Raw genomic sequence first — 18486 nt, forward strand, 5'->3', positions numbered from 1 at the left:
GATAATAATTTCGATATTGTATCGTAATTATTTGTCATAGTATGTAAAGTATCGAACTAAGAAATATAGCGTTCTAGCGTGGCAAAAGTTTTAAAATTATGCCTTTGGATTCCTGCGCCGATTTATCTGACTACTCAGAAGGATCGATAGAGAGCAGAACACGTAAGATGACAGAACAGAAGAAAGATGTTGGTTCGTAATCGCAACGTATACCTAATTTGCTGCAATCATGGATAGAATTAATGGCACAACTATTTTTTTCGCTAGCATTTTCGCTGCGCTATGAGTTTAAAGCTTTATCTTGTCAATATATGTTTGTCGTTCCAATTAATTCGTTACATTTACGTATCACATTTGACTCAACATCAACAAAGTGTTGTTTTCCGTTTTTATCTGCAAGATGTTACAATTTAATTAATTACACTTGAATTTTTTATATATCTTGCAGACTATTAAACAGCTAAAATACAATTTTCAATGAACTTTCTTGGATTTGGATTATCTCTGCATTAAATTAACCAACAATTAGGAGTCGTGCGAATTCATTTAGGCTGGATGGTAATCGTAGTGCGACTTTCCGCTGCTAGGAACATTGTAATTAACCTTTCGAGTTAACCATTGCGTACAACTTGCTAAAATTGCACTTTCGACCTTTCGAGGTTCCTGCGAAAATCTTCTCAGACAAGATTCTGTAACTTCTGGTATACTTAAAATTACCCCGAGTGGCAATTACACTTTAGGTGCACGGATAAACATGGGAGTCGGAAATACGAATCGACGAAGAGGAACGACGTTTCTGTAAATGTTGCAGCAAACGCTACCCGTACGCTAAATGCGCGCCATTACGGTGCCGCGATGTCGTCGTATATCTTGCCACAGGCTTATAATTTCGTTCTAGGAGAAATTAGGCACTGTGGCGCGCACGCGCGTTGCATGCACGGCATTCAGTGCAAATTGAATTTGCATAACATATCCACCGATCACGGCTCGACGACGCAGTCGTGAGTCTTGTGCGCTACGTGTCTACGCGCAGACTGCACATCCGTTCCGGTGGAGTTCAAAATGGGTCATCAAACATTCTAGTACATTGCAGTCGTTGATGCTCCGACTTGAATTTCTAGGAAACCATTGTTGATGTGCCGTGTTATTTAGCTGTTCTCGTTTGGAGGAAGTAATATAGACCGGAATATGATCAAAGTATCAGTTGTGTAAGATCTCGAATATGCGTGCGATATATTCGAATTTGTTACATCAATTTAAGTTTCAATAACACATACCATTTTATTTTATTCGGATAATTGTAACTTTAGAAAATCACGATTCAGACTCATGTGTGTTCAATAATATTTCAATATCTTCAAACAGAAATATGTGTAAATTCAGTAGAGTAAAAAATAATACAAATGTTATTGCAGGATTCTAAATATTACTTTACGTCTTCACGAAGTTTCATATGCGCTCTCACAGCGCAAATTGTGATTCATATCAGAGTATGTGAAAATTGCATCGTCCGCTGCAAATCGTCATGAAAAACCGAGTAACATCAAGCTCGTAAGCTAAAATGAGAAAGTATTACTCAAGAAAACCCACAAAATATGTATACGCTTTTACGTCTTGTTGTCAGAATATGTATAGCATACTAAATTTTATATAATATTATGTCAAAATATTATATAATTTTATTTTTCCTCACCATTTATAAAACACGCACATACAATCTGATCTAAAAAGATTCATACACTTATTTCAATATTAATCGATACTTCTTATTAATGTAAGTAAACAGCCATATGCATGTATTTCTTACTATGAAACTCGAAATATTCTCACCTGTACATACGAAATACACACAATAAATAGCAAATAAAAAATAAATAAAAAAAAAACGGTGGTATCTTCTCACCACACCTAAAAGAAAAACTTTTTCGAAAGAAAAACACCGACGTTACACGTGTCGAAGAAGTTTCGCAACACAAAGTATCGATTGCAAACTCATCTTATCAAGTGGAGAACTATAGCGGTCGTAAAAGGATATGAAGCAACCTGGCCCGAATGTTGAATGCCTTTGGCGTCCGCTTAAAAGTTTGAAAACCTTTCTTCAGCGTGTTTTCTCGATCTTGATAAAATTTTTATCGCAATTATATAGAACTTCATCATTTTTTCATTCTTGTTATATATACGCTATTTGTTATATTTATACAAAATTAGTTATATTACATATACAATGTACATATAATAACATAAGTAATCAACGTTTATGAAATATTTTTGTGATTTAAAAAATATCATGTTATAATGTGCAAACCAATGGGATTTCGACTGCAGCAAAACTCTGTTGAAAGCATAGCCAAAATTTTAGAAAACAATGCCCTCTTACAGCCATATCGCGTACAATACAGTTATGATATTCGTGACTTATCTATCACGTAATTGGCTGATTATTGCGCATGCTATTTACATTTAATGTAAACAGAATTTCGACATCAACACAGAATCAATCGCAATCTTACATGCTTTTGCCTCTCACCGTCAAGAAACGACAACGTTTTTCGAGACCGATCTGCTTGGACATACTTATACGACGAGACGAAAAACAGCTATATCAACTCGATTCTGACTTGAGGACAAGAGAGCTATCTGTATTTGGTAAGTTCCTCTTATGCAATTTTATAGTTAATAAATTCAATTTTACTCTCCAACGTTAAATTAATTTTGCTTTTTTTTATATTTGCAAATTAATAAATTAGCGATATTGTTTGTCTTTTATTCGATATTGATCTACACGCTAGAAACATGCGTTAAGTCGCGTTTATCACCAATGACATAAAAAGTTTCAAATTTTAAAATAATTTCATCGACAAATTCCGTTACGTCGCCAAGAATAGGTAATAAAGTACCACGACAACAACAATGTTCTTGAGCGGTTTTGACGCTAATTGTAAGTTTCAAGTAGGTCGCTCAGTCAGAGAGATATTAAACGATAAAATGATTTAAAATCGAAACACTATTTAATTTGAACAGATTTTTCTAAACCTTTTAATACAATTATATCTTGCCTTTTGTGAACTGATTTTCGCGAAATTACTTTTGTAATGGCGAAGCGATTATTTCAATATATAAGTAAAATATAAAATCGTATTGTACTTTAACAATTTTTTATTTGTAATATAAGCTAAGCTTAAAGCTGTGTATATAATTTCAGATCTTTGCACGTGTCATTATTTTCGAAAAGATTTTTCAAATATTACACGTCGAAAAAACGCAACTGCTACAAATTGAATCATCATACGCTTTCATACGCATAAAAATGAATCTTAAAACATGGTTGTTACTTGTCCTTCTTACCGTATTTTTACCGGTCATTCTCAACATATTAATACATAAAACAGTAGCAGAAAGGCTGCTATATACGCCTGCACCTAAACCTAAACCAGATAGTAAGTACATTTTTGTTACACACTGAACGCAATAATCTTTTATCACATTTACTATCGCAATATCTTTAATACTACTTGAACAATAAAATTCTTTAAAAATGTATATATGTACATTTTATTGTCACGCACAGCTGGATGTTGGCGAAAAAAAATTTTAACTGTCAATTTAGTTTTGTCACAATCAGACATTATAGATATTTTATTGTGTATAAATAATTTAATATGCTTTGCATTTGCTTTGCAGTTTGCTATTTGGAACTGGATAAGGGTCCTTGTAATATCTTAGAACAGAGATCGTGGCATAACCCAAAAACAGGAAACTGCGAATATTTTGCATATGGAGGTTGTAAAGGAAATAAGAATAATTTTATCAGTATAGAGGAATGTATATATAATTGTGAACCTGACTATAATGAGCCTATAGCACTTGAATAGTATTATATATTTTTTTTACATAAAATAATATTAATCTTTATATAAAAATATCAAATCAAAGCCTCTATGAAGATAGTTGTGCAAATATAAAATCGGGCACTCTCAAATGTGAAGAAATAAGAAGAGTAGTTCTCACAATTTAATTTTTTTCATACTGTTCTGGACATAATATTATTTATTATCAGTTAACAATATCACAATATATAATAATTTTAATAAAGAATGATCAATGCTTATATTTGATTTATAATTCGGATATAGTTTACAAAAAAACCTACATTGAAAAAATTTAATATGAATCAAATTTATTCAATGGCAGCATGCCAATTTTGTTTATATATGGCGATTGTAGTAAAAATGTAAGTAATTTTAAAACCATAGTAAAATGCAAAAAGCAATGTGTATATTATACTTTACATTATATATACTCCGTTGATATTTTATACGTAAAAATTTTAAATATCTTCTGTGAGATTCTAAAACATGTGTAAAGGTATTTTATTTTTATATCTGACTGTAATAAAATCAAATGCGTGAATATATACAAATAGGAATGTGAAAATTTATTATTTTTTTCTTCCTCGTTATGTACTATTTTTGTAATATGTATATAAATTATTTAATCACATTAAAATATGCATGTGATAACTTGAACCACAAATAATAAATTCTGATATATTTTTGCGATTTCAAAAATATTGCGATTTTTTATTGATTTATTGCAATTTTATTATTATCATATTACCGTATACTATCACATATACAATGAGTCTACACTTATGTTTAATCGTTTTTAAAAATTAACAGAAAAGAGATAAGAATCATAACACAAATATCAAAGTGCGGACAATTCACGCGACATCCTTGAAATTCTTATTAGAGTCAATTATCCACAGCGTTATAAACGCTGTAAACGCCCAAGGAACATCACTGCCGCACCCATTTTCACTTCGCTGTACGTCAACGTCGTGCAAAATGTGGATAACGAGGCGATCTTGTAAATCTCGTCTTGGCAGTCTCGAAATTAATTGTATCGAGTACTGTATTATACTCTAGAGAAAGCTTGGCGGGTAAATATGTATAAAAAATCTAAGAAGAAAGTTTAGGAGTAATAATATAAATAATTTTCTCCAAACCAATTAATGTTTTACAATTAAATAAATAAATAATTTCATACTTATTATTCCTCATTCATATTGTAATAATACACTCTGATAATTGTGTACTAATTAACATTCATACCGATTTGTAAATTTTATTTCTTATGAATATCATTATGATAATTCTCTTAATAACCATTTCGAAAGAAAGGTAAGTGGCTTGCTCCTGGTGAAGCAAACATACGTATAAACTCCCAATTTTCTGGCCAATATCAGCGTTTTTAAAATCGTTCACAGTGCAAACAATCAAAGCTGACTTGATGCATATGCAATCAACGAGGCGATACGGAAGGCGATTGGAATATCTAGTCGTTCTGTTTGATCGTATAAAGCCTTGTCAAGATATTAAAAGTAAATAATACTAGTATGGCTCAGAAATTTTTTCTAATTCCATTCATCAATCTTGTTTACCATTCGTTTCACTGCAGTCAACGCATCAAAGCTGACGAAAGGTCTTTTTAACTGGAACTCTCTGATTCTTAATTACTTTCGCACACGCTCGATCCAGATATTACTGGTTTTAATAAAGTTTTATGAAATTTAACAAGATATCATTTTTCATACCTTTTGAGAGTTTGACGTATAAAGCTGTAAACGCTATCATAAAAACGAAAATATTCCCACGGATTAAACACTTCATCTCGTTTCTTGTGTAATATTTTCTCATGTCATACAAGTGGAATTACTATTAATGCTCTTAAGTCTCGTTCAGTAAAGGAATCAAGAAATCCATAGGTATGTACATAGATTTATTATATACAAGTTTTAAAATCTGCGAAATAACTCAAAACGGCGAATAATTCACATTTTTTGTTAATTGAGTGCGGTTTTGAATTGAAATTTTTAGTCAAATAGAAAAATATTTTGAAAAATGGTTGCAAAATACTAGAAATTAAAATTACACCGCATCTCTCTGATATGAATTTCTGTCGCACACCTCTCGGTAATCCACAAAATGCACCGCAATGTTGGTCGGTTGAATGTAGTACATGCTTTTTAACCACATTTGCATTTTATATCACGTACAATTTTACTATTGCGCGAATATTGAACATTGCTCTTTACAAAATTGACTTTGTTTGCGATAATACAAAAGTATGCAATTTGCTTAATGAAGTAATTAATTCTCGCTCAATAAAAACGGCCAATTTTTAAAATTTGTTCAATTAAATATAATTAAAAATTATTTTGACAAATTATTAAACGTAAATCGCCAAAAGTAATAAAAAAGTTATTGAAACATATAGCTATTTTTGATTAAAATATTATTTTGTAGATGCAGCAAATATATATAATCATTTATTAACTTTCTTGTTCAAATAATGTTTTTAATATAACATTATACACAAGCAGATATTTTTATATGTTGAAAATAGAGGAAAAATCAACTTTGAACAGATACACGAGCAATAATATTTTTTTTCCCCCAAAAAAAGGCTTTGAAGTGGCATGATTAAATTGATTTTCATAAAGATAACATTTTGCCACGCTGAGTATGGCGTTTTATGAAATTAATATTTTATGACAGATTAAAGCGGTATGCATAGAATAGAGCATACGAGCTGGAGCCGTAGATTTACGTAATCGCATGCTTCAATCACTTCCAGCCGATTAGCGGATCAATATTAATTGGATAAATACAAATAATGGAATACAACTTATATATGCAACAGAGATATGTGCGCATATTAAATAATTTTTACGCATTAAATTATTTTGTATCAAATATTCTTACATATGCAAATAATGAAATTTTAATCTTTTAAGTTGTAATTAACATCGCAATTAGAGAACACGGCAAGTTTAAAGTAATCATTGTTATGCAGATAAATGCTTGCGGAGACGATTAAAAATTCATGATTCTTTTTTCGACAATCACGGAATAATCTGAAGAACGGATCGCAGTTTGCAAAGGGAAAGTAATACAGAGAGTTTTCCCGGAAAGTGAGACACGCAACGGAAGGAAGAAGAAGGAAATGAGAGAGAGAGAGAGAGAAAGAGAGAGAGAGAAGGGGAAAGAGAGAGAAGGGGAAAGAGAGAGAAGGGAAGAGAGTGAGAAAATGCCAGAGGTCTGCCACACAGTTCTCATTATCGTGGACCATTTTAATCTTCACCGGTGGCGAGAGTTATAAACAGAGCTGGTGAGCGAGCGAGCAAAGAAATGAAATGAAAGAATAAATTATTTGCCAGAACTGTTTGCGCTCGAAGCTTTAGTTTTACTCTCCGTAAATCATAATTAGTGTCGTATAACGAGTGAAAATTGCCCTATTATGAATGCCGTGCTCTGTTAAAGCTGCCAGGCTTGTCTTACACTGGTGTCTTCCTTCTATTATACAGAGTTTACCTTAAGTACGAAAGAAATTATTGCGCCTCAAGAATGTTAAAACACTTATCCAATGTTCATTTAAGCTGGCATAATTATTTTTAGAATCGCGCTACAGCGAATAGAATCTATTTGGAGATCAAAGTAACGATAGAGGCGATAAACTTTTACGCGAGTGGACAATTGCGAAGGCCTGCAACATGAAGATAAGGAAGAAAGGTAACGGTCTTTATACATGTTATTCCATTCAATATGCTTCCAAATAAATTACTGAGAAACCGTGCAACCTATTAGGAATAACCTGTCTACGCGCTCGGCGCGCATTCTCACGTAATCGGGGACTAATAAATACATCGTACGCTGCTGAGAAGTTTATGTTCGTGAATTTACTGCTATAGTCAAGCTTTGTATATATATATACACTAGCGGATCTTGATGTCGATAATAGGGGGGGTTTTGATCTGCTTTAATGCATTTTTTACCAAGACTAGAACAATACAGGCGCGCGCTACGCGCGCGCACTTATTACAGTAATTTAATAATTAAAAAATCTAAATATTTTAATAAATTTTTTTAATTTTAAATAACCGTCAAAATAACCTTCGCTCTGAATCTATCAAACTATCAGAATAATCGCAATAACCAATCAGCGTCGCCGAAAAGCATCAACAATACTTCCGATACATTCGAGTATCGATCTTTCATGTCTTTTTAAAGAGTGGATTCTTGAAACGGATCCAGCAAAATTGATTTTTTTTTAACTTGGAAGAGGGGGGGGGGTTTAACCCCCCCCCCAGGATCCGCTAGTGTATATATATATATGTCTCTCAATTATGATCAATTAGCGCGGTAAAGATTTTATTCCATTTCGCTACTTTTATCTTCTCATTGTCGAGAACAAAACGTTTCTTATATTTTAATGTTAATAAGAAAAGTATGTATTGTGTTGTATGCAAGAATTATTTAGCACTCAATGTACAAATCTTACTGCAATAATTATTTATGTCCATGTGTTATAGATTTAATTTCAGGATTACTGTCATCAATACGATAATCCTTGCAATTCAATTCAATGGTGCAATTAGTCAAGCTCTATAATCCGTCTTCTTTCATTATTCTAACCGCGATATTCAAAATATTCGCGCAAACTATACGACATACCGACAAAAAATTGATCTGAATTGCAAAGCAACTCCCGTTTCATCAGAGCAATATGTAGATTCAAAAGGATTAGCTAGCTTCCTCTTAATCCTAACATAACACACTCGTGTTATCTCTCGCTCGAGTCTACATTGCAATTTTTAACGCCGCAATATGATTGAGTCGCGCACGTTAAACAACGACACTGAGAAAATTCCAAACTATTAAATGGCAGCTCATTTTCGAGCAGTACAAAATTAGATTTGATTTACGCTCTTGGGACGACCGTATTTCATTTTAGAGTGGTTTTATATTCACCCTGCAGCGCGACGAAAAAAATCAATTTACCTAGAAACGAGAAAGTTGGAAACGAGCTTAGGCGTCCGTTGGGAAGATGGAAAAAAAGTAAAGAGATGAACATCATCGTTTTCATTTTTTTTTCCACGTTTAACCCCAAGATTAATTGCCGCAGAAAACTTTCCTGTTTTCTTTTCTATACATTTTCATAGCATCTCGATACATATCACTTCGCACCGTTTAGCTCTCTCTAATGCAAATTTCGCGATATATCGTACAAGATATCGTACGGTACAGAATTCAATATCGCACGAACCATGCATACGTGCAGCATAACTGCACGCCTGATGACTTTAGTTATAAAATTACAATAAAAGCGTAGCAAATTACCGAGAAAGCAAATGATACTGCAGTAGGATCAGGGGAATCGATGCCGTTATTCGAACGACCACCCGCAAACCATGACGACGTGTTGGTACAGTAACATTAACGACGAACACACGCGCGGCCGAGAGTCTCCTTGAGACCAAGGTGTGTGACGAAACCGATGAATCGTCGTGCACGCGAGGCCGCGGTCAAGAAATTCAGCCATTGGAATAGTCCCGCGTAATGGTCTGTGTTTGTATACTAAGCTGTCGACAATATGCTACCATGAAATCGATTCGAGACCTATCCGTTCATATTTGACGCGTTTTGCGAAGAAGGTGACATATCGAGTTTGTGAAAAGTCTTGCTAATGTCCTTCGGCAAAAATAATTCTATCCTAAACTTAATTAATATCTTTTGATACTTTTAAGTCAATTACATTTACTTCAATTCGTATTTTCGACAGAGCGAACTAATACTACATAGCTTCATGAATTACTTCCTATTGAAGCGATGAATAATATAGCGCACAAATGTATTACAATATTACACAATAATTCGATATTGACGATCAGTAAACAGTATAATAATAAATACATATAATAATAAGTACATACACGAGAGTAGCTCGATAATTCACTGCACAGTTCCGATAAGAAAATAAAAGAAGATGAACGTCATCTGTTTCGAGTTTTTCGATAGCTTCACGCCGATTTTCGCGACTCTCATAAAGCATCACGGCGAGGACCGTTTTCCTTGGAAGTCACTTGTACAATAAACTCGGGTTCATCGTTCGAACGACCGCGTGCAGACCAGACGCGTATTACGGCCTCAATGACGAACGGAATGACGGCGGAATTCGCGGTCTGAGAAGCCGCCGCGAATAACAGGGAAGCACTTTCGGTCGGCACCGTTGTACGGTTGCGTGGTGCGCGAAGTCATCAGTGGCGGCATTGCAAGCTTGATTAGGGACAAAACACGGCGTCACGGCAGCCGCCACACCATTACGATCCGTTACACACTCGCGTGTGCATGAACGGTCGCGCGCATACATGCTATTGTTAATTGTACAGTGAAAACGCACGGAATAATGTGTGTATAAAGTGACGACGAGTTTTTCAGACTTTTCCCGATTCTCCCGTGCTATGCAAATGAATTTTATTGTCGACTTATTCTCGACATTTTGCGACTCAAGATGCAGGTACAAAAGGAGCCGCGCGCGCGTAAGATCCCTTTCGCGTAAAATATTTCACTCGTTCCGCCAGCTTGCGACAAGTACGCTCACAAATTTTCACTTCAATAGGCATGTTGAAGATGATGGGACAATGCCGGCGATCGAGAGACACTTGCTATGCTGCGCGGAGTGTTGCAGGAACATAATTGGATCAGGTACTTGCTATGCGTCATAAATAATGTCTAGGGGCGGTGGATTGTAATTTCGGTCAAGAATTAATTACCGGGCGATCGTGTGGACACAGCTTAAGCACCCGATCGCGTGTGCATGATAGTTGTGGCGTGACTCTACGCGTGTCGAATTTAGGGAAACTAAAGCAAGACACGCATGTAATTTAAAAAGATTGGACGAGACTGAAATGAGTGAAATGAAAAAACAGAAAAAGTTGTTTTGTCGAAATTACGTTTCTGATGAATTCCAATATCTATTATCTCAAAACGAATCTAGAGTAATATAAAAATCTCATTTTTGCGTTATACATCGAAATAAATAGATTCCTCTTGTAAATTTTTCAGAAACTGATATTCGAAGAATTACTCAATAAATGAGTGCATAATTCGTATTTGTCTTGATCGTAAATTACTAAATTAAAGTAAATTATACGATCATTTGTCGATTCCCTCCCAAAAAATGTCCTACTTTATCGCGAGACAAGTTTCGCTCGGCGATTTCATTGCATAAATTGATCGCTCTAAAAACCGTACGTTTTTTCCGCTCTTTTTTTGGTGGTGACAAAAATGCGAGCTCGCACACGCTGTTAAATATTAACCGATCAGAACTTATTATTGAAAAGTAAATACATATTTTCACGTTTTCCAATTCCGCGTACGCCACATGCAACGGAATATATATTAAAGCTGACTGGCGGTATACGCGTTAATTAAAAGCAGGCGTTGTCTCGGAATTTTGAGCGCGGCCCAGATGTTGGAGCCCGATAGGAACGGGATTAATAATAACTTGGGCGAGAAGTCTCGGAATTCTTCGTAACACGAATACAATATCATACCTCTTTAAACATGGCGTAGTACCAGTTACGCCGATAATTATCAAATTAAGTGAAAGTTTCCTCGACGAGTTTTAATCAAATGTTAGCGATCTGTAATATTTTTTTCTCTTTTTTTTGCATATATATTGTATTATATGATATAACACGTGCTCGGGAGAAATCCGAAAATACGAGATAACAGTATCGATATGCCTTGCGACAAAGAAGGCGATATAAATGTCACGAATCTTGAGTCGTTCTTGCGCATCTTTAATTTTGTTAAATTTTTATTCGCCGATCGGATGCTGCGAACAAAAACACACTTACGCTCAATGTTTTCGAAAGTGAGGCGAATAAATTTTTGTTTGTCACGGTCGCATTGCACGAGTATCTTCGATACCGATAAATAAAACGAGCTCTCGCGACCGACTCCGGTGGGACTCACTCATTAATTTGCTTTAATGCACCGTAGTGTCGCATGCTCCCGCGGGGTTTATTATCAATTAAATTACGGAATGTGCCACAATTCAAGCAGGCGACAATTAGCGGACGCTGGTGAATTGCCTCTCTTTTGATATCTGAATAATGAGACCTGTTTATCATAAATCAAAGGGAATAAACTAAAAGACAAAAAAAGTGACGTCCGAGGGAGTACCGATTCTCAGATCGCTCTGAGTGCAAATTGACACCTCGCAAATTGCGGAAATATGTTTCACAAATATGATACAAATTTCGGAACAGTCAACGAACTTACGCGCGAGAAAAATACATCTCGTAAAACGCCGTAGAATCCGAGAGCTTTCAAAGTTTTGCGTCGGGTTTTTCCTCCTTTTGTGTTTTTTCCTTCTCTTTCTCTAGTTCCGGTGTGTCTGCGGGAAATGAAACTTCATCTAGACAACACAGTAGGTGGGGTCAGTGAGCCGCTAATGGTCCGAGATGTCGCGTGGAGCCGGGCGCTATACTCGACATCGCGCGCCCGGTCGTCCGCGGCGCGCCGGCCGTTTTTCTTTTCCACTTCGCTCGCTTCCTTTTTGCAGCGCATCGCGTCACGCGTGAGAGATGAATTTTTCCGACAATGGCAATGTCCCGGTGTCCCGGCGTGCGATGGTAGCGTGCAGTAAGTGCATGCATTCGGCTGAGAACTGCGTCGTTCCGCAGGAACACGCTACGATCAATCTCGCGGCTTTAGAAAGACAAATGTGTATGATAACATAAATGGTTTTAAAGCCGCTTTATCTTCGATCGAGATACCGCAAAACAGCTTAGAGAATAAAAACTGTTGTCCATATTACATATTACGTTTATATTCCAGAGTATATTTATAAATCGTGAAACTTTTCACGATTAAATTTATTTCGTTTCATTTGTCTGCAGAATAAGTTTTGCAGGGCTTTACTTGAAATTTGTAGCCTTTTCCGCTTTAGCCTTTCTCGCTTCAGCCCTTCTCTCTCGCTCACTTCTTTTAATAAAAGCGATTGTATCTGGCTAAATATTAATCTTTGTCCACCGTTATGCGCAAAACTTGAAAAACTTATTTCCTTGATGTTTCGCTGGCGTTCTCCTCCGCAAACAGCGTGTTTAATGCAAATTAACGTTCTCATTTTGAACACGCTTAATTATGGTTGATGAATAAGGTGATTTTAATTTCGCGTTGTGCGAAATTAATCTGGAACACTGAAATTGCGGCTGCCCAGCATCGATGAAATTTTAACTATTCCCTGGAACGAAACTATAATGTTTGACGAGGTGGGTCAATATTGAGGTCTTCAGTTACAAGGTGTATCCACAAGTTCCTGCGAAGCGACGAACGGTTAGAGCACCGCTTAGTTTCGTAATAATGAATGCACCGGAAGTTCGACTATAACTGCGATTTTATAGTGCACTTGTCTTGAGAAATTCACTTTACGAAGTCAAACGTTACTCGATTTACCCGCTTCTTCTGGCAAAACTTCAGAATTGGTAACGCAAATGCAATCAATGAGCGTTAATATATTTACGAATGGCGGACCTAACAAAGAAGTTCACGTAGTTTCACGGAATGATGTCACCTGGCTAAAAGTTCTCTTTTTCTTCAACGACCTCGTGGAAGAAAAGTCCACTTGTGTGGATTTCAGCTGCAAGAAATTATATTCACGTATATTACCTCGTATTTCCTCGCTCCTGACGTTAAGAATCCTAACTCAAGATCCAAGATGACTGACATAGATAGCGCCGACTTTTTAAGATATTTCTTAGTCGCGGTAATAAAGATAGCGAACTTTAGTATCCTGAAATTGTCAGGTGACTGATGTCAAAAGCGGTAGAATTGGTGTGTATATCAAAAGAAGGAACGAACGTGCAGCTGGCAGTAATTTTGAAAGTTTCTCCAGCGATATCTCAATCGATATTTTTGCAACGCGGTTGACACATCTTTATCTGACTTCTTAACGACCTGGCCGGTCGGTGGCGAAAGAGCTCGGGTACGGGCTCTCAGCGACGATGGGCGAAACAAAAGTGCTCTTTAGTTTAAGAAGACCCGCGACGCGAATACCAGTCGCCGGCGCCCCTGCATGGACATAATTAATCGCTGTCTCCGACACCCGCCGTGGCTCTCATAAATTATATGTATATCTCTCTCTTTCTCTCTTCTCCCCGCCGAACTTTCCTTCTCATATCATATAGTTTAGAGTTTACGCTGCAAACTCTTCATCGCGCGTGCCGTGGATTTTCGACGCGTTAATGAAGTGTTTCCGCGTCATCGAGTCCGCGAGTATTGCAACGGAATATCGATAACATCACTATCTACATACAAGCAACAGACACGAAACTTGTTGTGATAAATCGTCGGTAAGTTCGACCGTTTGTCCATTCCGCTCGTGTGTAAAATGCATCGAACGCAAGGAATCGCCATCAGCCAAACGTTCATTTTTCACGCTCACGGCTATATTTCCACGCAACGCTCTCGAGAGCTCGACAATGTTTCTCGCGGTGAAGGATTTGCTGCGAAACAGTTGTTGTCGTCATTAATTTATCACCGATATAACTGTCTCTCTCGATGCAACGTTGTTATTTGTGATTACATCAACTACCAGCATGTAGCAGCATAATCTTAATTTTATATCCTTTCAATTGCAGCTCTCATTACGACGACGAGGCCGAGATTAAAATACATAATTTACGTGTCGCACATTGCGCGCTGAGGACGCGATGACGATCTGCAAACCGGCGTTTCGAACTGCATCGAAATATCCGTCGAAAATATCGTCTGCGCGTTCCACTTTAGCCGAAGGCAAATTTCTCCGAGAGCTGATTTTATCATCTCTCATCGGAACTTTATTTCGCGAAGACGCGCGCGTGAAGATCCGGACCGAATACGAAATTACGAATAAGAAACGAGTCTCTGTTCCTTCTTTTCCGCTTGGTGCAACTTTCCGAGTGAATCGGGAACAACCTTGAATGCTTTCACAGCCACGTAAATCATAGATCTATGAAGGAGAGAAGAAAAGAACTCCATTTATTTGTAATAGTATTGTTATCACAACGATGCAATTCTGCTAAAAGAAAGTAAAAGAAATTGAAATCTCACGTCAACAAAAGATGGATATCCAAATACGCGATTTATGAATTTCGAGTAGTTTATGGGCGATATCTTTCGAGAAAATTAACCAGGGAGGAAGTGTATAAATATTGCTGTCCCGCGATATTTATGGAGAGCTGCATTTTTAATTTATCGAGTTTCGCGTTTCTCGCTTTTCTCTTTAACGCGCTCGCCGAAGTTAGCGCGAGAGATCATCATCGTCTGGCCAACTCAGTATGTTCTCTTGAGGTCCGATGGAAACGACGAGATCGTATGGCCGACCGCATATTTTTATCCCGAGAAATTTAATATCGTGGAATTCTCATCAGAATGCCGTACGCCACTGCGATCGAGATGGAGAAAAATATTCAATACATTCGAAACCGATTATCACGCCGCGGAATTAGGTCCTGCGCGATTTGTGCATACGTTTGCTTCGGACAGTCGGTTGCAAACCGACCTAAAAATATCAAAAGTTTTAGCAACATAGCCAACATTTCCTTTGGAAATTTCTATTACATCAAAGCACGACACGTCTGAAATATAAGTAAAACATGACCGTGATTGACTTAGTATCGATCTTCGCGTTGCGACGTTGATGCGATATGGATTCTTTTTAATACATTCGTCGGTTTCTTTTTTGCAAGAATCTCGATTATCAAATTTCCGTGCTCAAAGAAGACGGCGATCGGGTCACGGCGTAACACAATCTCCGTAGAGACGACAGAAAGTTGCATCGTTATCCCTGACCCCCGTCGCACGAATATTCTGCGTGCTTTTCTCGGCAAAGGTTCTGCTCAGAGGCTAACAACGATTATTTGTAGCTGCCGTAATTTACGAAACCTTAAAAGGTTTGCTTTCTGGTAGTATGCGTCTCTGGTTTATTTGTTTTAGAGCCCATCATAAGAAACGCACAAGAATCGCTCGCCTGGCTTAATGGCTCATCTGCCAATTTATCGTCCGAGTTCGGATGCGTGCCTTTATGGAGCATAAAGATTCAAACTTTCGACAGATATTTAAGATCCAATTACTTTGGCAATAACGTCGCTACATTGTTACGCGCGGGCTTCATCAGAACACCTTAACTCATACTCTCTTTTTACGAAGTGAATGTCTCATATAAAACTTGTGCAAGCGAATTATGCAAGCAGGCCTGTGTGAAAAGCGCAGTTCTTTGTCTCAAAAATAGCGGTCGTATTTTCGGTAAGAATTTTTCCGTACGAAAGTGTCAAGTAAGAATGAATTAATTAAACTATCGACACAATATAATGTCCAACTAGTAAAATCGCCTAAATGCAAAATAAATTGGTAACGAGTGAATCGGCTGAACGGAATGAAAACGCCCGGACTATGATGTGCATATATTTTTACGCGGCAGCATTTTTGTCCGGCAGATTGAATGCAATTTATTATGCGCCATTACATAAAGGCCGCGGCCCGCTCGGCACGAGCCCTCATATTTTATGATAAATAACAGGTTGACCCCTCGACACGCGGAATATATGGTGAATTAATGGTGACCGTTTGGGCAAAAATACGCACACGTACATCTGGTGGATTCAAAATTATTAACAGCGACCGCCGGTCGAATAACTCAATGCACGGAATGTCTCCTTTTTTTTCCTCTCTCGGACCAGAGAGGCTCTCTGAATATCTCCGCCCATTAAAACGCGCGTGTTCCGGTCCAGTTTGCTTTGCCACGGTATCTTCTATCTTCATGTGGAATCGCGGCTCACGCACGCACGTGTTTATGAATAGAATTGGAACGGAAAATGTCGGATGTAAATTAAATAATTTCTTTAATAAAACCGCGGAAAAATAATGAGGGCGAGTCTATTTTTGGATACACATCTATAGTCCCGTGTTGGCGAGGTAGTTTTGAAAAACTCGACAGATTGAAAATAATATTATTGTTTTGAAATAATTTTAGAATCAAGATTATAAAAACTTGCAAGTTTTTACAACATAAGTGAGTTTTAATACGTTGGTTGTGAGATGAGATGAGAGAATTTCTAAAAGCTGAGAATGCTTGGGACCTACAGAGTCCTTAAAACATTTCTGCAAAGGCTTTAAATCTGCGTTGAAATAATACGTACCAGAGAATTTTATATCCACGTCTGATACTCGCGGAAATTTCATTTCGTGCAGAAAAAGCAGGAATTGCGGAAATCTTTTTCTCCCGCTAAGCGGTTCCGCGAATATAATTAAAACTGCGCGGTAATAAGGCGTGGTGGCATGATTTTAGGGGAAGTTTGCGGCAATGCACGGGAAAAGCGCGGTGTAAGAGATGCTGCGCGTTTGCCAGAAATAATGAAAAACCCCGGCGAGGAATAACCAGCATTGCACTCGTGGCAATTCTCGAGTTCATTATCGGAAAAGGGCAAACTGCAAACAATTAATACGTTTTAATGAAATAATCAATTTTTTAATTGATTTATTTTATCAATTTTACCATTCTATCTTTTTCGATGTTTTACGGGCAACGTTTATCCCGAAACAAACACGGTTGAAAGGTTAATTTAATATAATGAATATGAATGTTAATAATGACTGTCGAACTGCCGCGGGTGTGTAACAGCGGCGCGTGCGAACCAACGGAGAGATGGCGGATCATAGGCGTAAACGCAATGAATAATTGCGAGCGGGTACCACGCGAGTAATGAATGCGCGTGATGGATCGTCACTGGCCGCCGGCGGGGAAACGCGAATTCGAAATTTGCCAGCGGGGGGAGCCCCGCGCAAAAATGACGTTCCACCTCCGAGGAAGAATTTGCAGCGATCGTTGCAGCTTACAGCGCGCACGTATTTATCACGAGAACGAACGGAGTACGCGTTGCGCGCGAATAACTGTACATAATACGTAGCGAGGTGCAGGAACGTACAGATAGCGCGAATGAATGATCGTCTGAATTCGTGTCAGGATAGTGAATAGGGCGCGATAAAGGATCGTAGGAAATGCGGTGGGTATTGGGTCTAATCAACGGACCTCGGACATTATCATCCGTTAAGCAGAGCGAGCCGCGAGAGAGAGAGAGAGAGAGAGAGAGAGAGAGCGCGCGCACGACAGATGCTCGCTTGTGTAAAATATCGTCGTCGACCGGACAACCGAAGCCGTGTCCATTTGTTCGACGTCGTTGCGATCGAAAGATCGTAACCGGCTTGGCGGTGACTTCTGGATTGTATCTCGCGTCGTGTGCGTCTCTTAATTAGCGCACCTTTCGTTAAATCGTCGCGCGTGCACGGAATAATTTTACGTGACGATATTCGCCTCAATTGCTTGAAATCGGACATGTAATTAGGCACTCAGAGCTCGCTACTTCCGGTCAGTGAGGCAGGCCGATACAAGACTAAACTGACTTAAAGAAACTTTCTTCCCTCTTCAAACTTGTTCTTCGGAGTAAGTAGGAAGTTTTGGACAAAAATTAACTTCGAAGTAACTTTTAGACTGACCATCCTCCCAAATTGTATCTTAGACTTGATAACAAAATTAAGAATGTTCCCTCCTGATTCAGTTGTACACTTGTCTTTCGATTTACGCGGATAAATATTTCGA

At 37.6% G+C, this 18486-nt stretch overlaps 1 protein-coding gene and 1 long non-coding RNA gene across 2 annotated transcripts in view; one reads left to right on the plus strand and one right to left on the minus strand.

The window, feature by feature from the left end:
• LOC137001108 (uncharacterized) overlaps positions 1-18486 on the minus strand; it is an 86216-nt gene that overhangs the window by 6096 nt on the left and 61634 nt on the right. The gene's annotated exons all lie outside the window — the stretch shown is intronic.
• Positions 2486-4420, plus strand: LOC105668490 (uncharacterized). The gene is made up of 3 exons (XR_001100110.2): positions 2486-2646; positions 3203-3437; positions 3682-4420. It is a non-coding gene; the product is annotated as an uncharacterized lncRNA (long non-coding RNA).

The sequence above is a fragment of the Linepithema humile genome, chromosome 7, assembly GCF_040581485.1.
Source record: "Linepithema humile isolate Giens D197 chromosome 7, Lhum_UNIL_v1.0, whole genome shotgun sequence".
In the NCBI taxonomy this organism is placed as follows: domain Eukaryota; kingdom Metazoa; phylum Arthropoda; class Insecta; order Hymenoptera; family Formicidae; genus Linepithema; species Linepithema humile.